Genomic DNA, 5,355 nt, shown 5'->3' with positions numbered 1-5,355 from the left:
GTCTCACTCAAAGTTCCCTGCAGTATTTTTCAAGCATGCCTGGTTTTAGAGCCTTTTTTCATGAAGCAAAAGTGCTGTCCATTTTCTTCCTCAATGAAGGGCTCCAGGGTGTCTTCTTTGCCTCCAAAATATAGAGGAGGAAACCTTTGATGTATATCTTTGGATAGGGTCCTCCGTCACCCAGGTATTTTTTAATTCCTGTTTAGTTTCTTTTTGAAATTCTTACAATCTTTCATCGCATTCAGTCCAGACTGGTGATAGGGGACCCATTGTGAAACATGCAGTAGTTAATGTACACATACACAGCCGGATAGCTAACATATCTTGGCTGAGAGACAACCTGTTTTTCAGCTTTGCTGGTGACTAGTTTCTAGGTACACTATGCAGCACATTTTTGGTATATATACATGACTCTGTACATCGTAGATATACATAATATTGAAGGCTAGTGTAGCACCAGCTTTCATTTGAGACCTCACATGATGGTCTTTGGTGAACCAGAATGTACATATCAGCACCAGGAGATTCCTGTAGTCCATCCGCACCCCTTGTCAGTTGGCATGAATTGGTTCTTGAGTCACAATATCACAGTCCAACCAACCCATTGGCAAGGCCATGCTTATCCACTCCATTGTCAGTGTGAGTTAACTGGCGCCTGTCAAGCATATGGGGACATATAGAAGAGGATGCTATTTCTGGTATTAGCAAAAGGAGCTCTTCAGAACCCAGCCAGTGTGTTTGCAAGGACACACGCATCACTGCCTGCTAGCCCCATGCCTGGCTGACAAAACCATGCATGACCAGAAAGCACTGAACGCTTTATCAACATCAACCTTGGTCTCTTTGCTGCTTCTTGAGATTACAAGGAAATACTCCACAGTGGTAACACTGAATAGCCATTAGGTGCCACTGGAGACTGCTCATTGATTAGCCACCATTGTATGCACACATATGCTAAAGAATTGTGTAGGCACCTATTACCAGAGGGGCTTCTAAACTTAATTGAGAGGGATCGCAGTTGGGAAGCTCCTGCATGCTGCAATCCAGCCTTGGAGACTACAACTCCCATGAGTTTGGAGAGGAGCTGAGATAGCTTTTGTGGAGCTCTGCCCGAATGGGAAGCTGCTGCTGGGAAGCCAGAAGCTGCTGCGGCTTTGATCAAGCAGGGAGCCTCAGAGGTTGGTGGTGGGTTTCACTGGAGCTGGGGCAGAGGCTGTTGCTGAGCCCACAGCTGACTGACTGGGCCTGCAGCAAGGGCAGTGTGTGTAACCACCCCTTTGTCTGGGAAAGTGTTTGCAAGGAGACAGGAACAGCGAAGAGACTCTAAGGGGTTGTCTGAGGCAGAGCGGTCTTGTCATTGAACCAGAACCCAGGGCTGCTGGCATCTGGTTAAAGCAACTCCAATCGTCAGAGGGTGTGTAGCTTGGGAGGATCCCAAATTAGAATGGTTCTGCCCCTCGTTGCCTTAGCCGGACCGACTCACTGGACCAACAGAGTGCCGTCCCCAGCGGAAAGCTCGTCAAGTGCACCCCCACAAGCAAGCGTTCAGAGCTCTGACATCCAGAGGCATGCGCGCGCCGGGGTGGGGTAAACAGTGGAAGTGTAAAGGCAAGTTAGTCACGTTTCATTGGCGGCTGTAACTTGTAGTTAATTAATTTATCGAGCTGCTCCCTGCTGATTTAAATTAGTAATGACATTCAGTCTCAGTGTGTTGTGCCATGTTTCCTTATGTTGTTAAGTAAAGGTGTGTGAGCTCCAAGCTAAGTGTATATTGGGTGCATATGGTTTATAAGGGGCATTTCTCAGAGACCCATTGCACAGATTAGTTTAGATTTCTTCCTGGAGGCTCCCAAGGGACACCAGTGAGTGTGTACGTGGCACGACCAATTTTAATTTCCATTACAAGATGGCAGCAGCGGGGTGGATAGAGGATTCCCACCTATACAACATCACCACTGGGAAACTGGAGATCTCCTTGACTGTCAACAACATCAAGCACCCAGGCACACAGGTGAGTGTTGCCTTCTCCTTAGTAACCCAGGGAGGAAAGGGAGGTACTATTGAAAAGGGTTTGTCTTAAAGGGGGCAAGTCAAATTCTTGTGGCCCCCAAACTCTGCATGTTTAATGGTATAAATAGGTGAGGAATGTGACAATCAGGGTTCAAACTGCCCTGTTTTCATGGGGTGTCTGGACTCTTATCATTACACACCCTTTGTGAGTTTGGTGCTGGTGTTTTGGCCACTGGTCATGACATAAGCTTCCCTTTTGCCCACTCTTTTTTGGGTAGGGCATTGGCTGCTTGGTTTTCCAACCCCTCAATGTTTAATTACATCTGAAATGACCACCCTAAACCCATAGATTAAGGGGCACCTTTCCCCCTCTTTTACATCCATACCTCCACCAGCAATTGGGTCACACTCATGTGGGTCATCCGGACCAGTAAATGGTTCTGTCACCCCCTAAGGCATGGAACCAGATCTCTTACTATCCTGAGTCTGCCCTGTTCCCAGGGGAGTTCTGGCCCACAGCTCCTCTTCGTTGTGCCAGTGTCTCACTGCACCCAGCAGTTTTCCCCTGCTCCCAGCAGAGGCCTGGCCCACAGCTGTTTCCTAGCTGTACCAATGATTCACTGTACCCAACAGTTTTCAAGCCACAGTCACGCCCAGCTGTGCCTCAGTTTCCCTGATTTCCATATCATGCTGGTCCACCATTTTCCTAGGTGTGCCAGAGTCTTGCCACTCCCAGCAGTCTCCCTGGCTCTCAGTTATATATTAGCCCACAGCTATTTACCAATTGTGCCAGGGTCCCATCGCTCCTGTCAGATCCAGGTCCACAACAGCTTTTAGCTGTGCCACACTTCTGGTCAGCAAACTTCTGGTGCTCTGGCTCTGCCTTCCTAGGCTGACCCCAGCCTCCAGCTCCACCCATCTCTCCTCTGCTGGCAGCCATTTCCACTCCAGCCTCCCCAGCTCTGGATACCATTGCCGCTGGCTGTGCTGAATCGTCTGCTCGGGCTCCTGCATGCCCTGTAGAAGACAAAGAGACACCCTCTGTCCCCTGGTTTGGAGCAGGTGACCCAGCCTGCCTGATGGCAGGTGAGTGCTGCATGACCACAAGCTCCAATTGCTTCCAGTCAGCTGCTGACAGACCTGACAGGGCATGCCGCTCTGCTACCTGGTTCCTGGAGAGCTCAGCATCTGCTGCTTTGCGCCGCCTGCCTTTTCTGCTTTTCTCTCATCTCTACACTTTCCTTCGTTTTATTTCCTTTACCTGCAATAAACAGAAACTAAAACCAGTCACCTTCTCTGACTGGTCCCAGCCTGCTCACTCGGAATCACTTGCAAGTCTAGTGCAGCACTGCTTGAAGGGTGAGCTGTGGCTAGCCAGCAAGCTGTGTGCAAACCCTGCCAGCTGTGCTACTGTGACGCTCTCCTCAGGGAGTCCAGGGCCGTAAGCCACTGTCTTACCTCTCTGCCTCAGCAAGAGCAATCTTTGCTGGGGCCTGAAGTGCGTGTCAGCCCCCTGCCTCACCAACAAATGCCTCGAAGTTCTGACAGTCTAACCCTTCCTGGCAGGAAACATTCAGTTCCCCAGAGCCACCTCTTTGCAGTATCCTGCCCTGCACTGGACATTCACAAAAATTAACCAAGTTCACTGTCTCCAAAGAGACAGAATAAACCCCAGCCCGTTGGGTCATCTGGGGATGCCCGTCTTCCTTTAGTGTAACAGCACTCAGATGGTTTATAGTCAAATGAAGCATATGTTTATTAATAAAAAGCAGAGATTTAAGTGATATGAAATGTAAGGCCTGATGTGTCTAGGTCCCAGGCCTGCAGAGCTTCCAGACACTTAACATTTCCATGCTGCGACCCAGCAGCAGCTGTAACCAATCCCCACTCCACTTCCTGTGATCCGCTGTGGACGTAAACCACAGGAAGCTCCGCCTCAAGGGTTTGACAGTCAGCAGCCTCATCGCTCCTGATTGGCTCCCGGCTCTATATAAACCCAAGGGGAATTCCAGGAAGTGTCCGGGCAACACTGTGGCTCTTCTGTAGCTGCCAGGACAACCATTCTGGTTCTATGCACCTGAACTTCGGGCTTGACCTTGGCTTGTTTTGGCCCTTGCCTCCTGACTCAGACCTTGAAACCTGACTTGGACTCTGACCCTTGGTATCAAGCCTGGCCATGAATGGAATATGAACTCCTCAGCTACTCCTAGCCTCCGACTTGCCCCTGCTTTGACTCTTGGCCCCGACTGCCTTGGCTGGGATCCTGACGCTAAGCAGAGACAATAGAAACTGAAAATGGCTACATGCAAAACAAAATCTAGCATGCTTTCCAGTGTCCAAGATCAGAGGGGTAACCGTGTTAGTCTGGATCTGTAAAAGCAGCAAAGAGTCCTGTGGCACCTTATAGACTAACAGACGTATTGGAATATGAGCTTTCGTGGGTGGATTCCCACTTCGTCAGATGCATCCGACGAAGTGAGTATTCAGCCTTAGAAGCCAGCAGGCAAAGGAGAATCAGTAGGCAAAGCTGAGGTTGTTACTACTGTTGCTGTCTGCTTCTGTATCATAGCACTGCAGCAAGTCTGACCTATCTCAAGAACAGAAGCCCAGGGTCTAGTGACTAAATCTCACGTATTGACCTTGGAATGATTTTAGTCAGGGGCATTTAGAACTTGCACCCTATAAGTACAAAGACCTTGGATTACAGGCTTCAAACCCTGGGTTGACTGCAACCAGGACAAGATGTTTCTGTTCAAGGGGATGATCCTGAGCGGTGCTCAGCACCCTCAACTCCCATCAAGCCCCAAGGTCAAGAGGGCACCTGTACCAATCAAGGTTCATGTGCTCCGTATTCAGTGCTCTTTTGGCCTGCCCAGAAATAGCAACCACTGAATCTTATAATTGCTATGAAAATGCCAGCTGATTTGCTGATATTTACAACTCAGTCAAATTTTAATACTCAGCGGTAACATTTCTGATTGTTTTCCTTTCACATCGGTATTTATGCTTCAGTTGATTTGGGCCAAGGAGATGTATTTCAGGATGAGTAATTATCCCAGGGACGATGTACATGGTGAAAAATTAATGAAAGGAGCTACTGGTTCATTTATTTGATCTTCTCACATAGAGGGGAAAAAAATCCCATCCATACTGATAAGGAAAATACTTGGTTTTTTAAACCTTTAGTTAAAGTTGTAAGGGGAGAATGACAATTGGGTGCAGTTGGATTATATCTGCTGCTTCGTACTGCTAATATTTTGTTTTCTCTAGCCACTTCCACCTAGGCATCGCCAATAGATTTACAAACGTTACCCAACAAAGCCTGACATCTTAGGTAGGGATTGC

This window comes from Gopherus flavomarginatus, chromosome 2, assembly GCF_025201925.1.
Source record: "Gopherus flavomarginatus isolate rGopFla2 chromosome 2, rGopFla2.mat.asm, whole genome shotgun sequence".
In the NCBI taxonomy this organism is placed as follows: Eukaryota; Metazoa; Chordata; order Testudines; family Testudinidae; genus Gopherus; species Gopherus flavomarginatus.
This window is presented reverse-complemented; position numbering follows the sequence as displayed.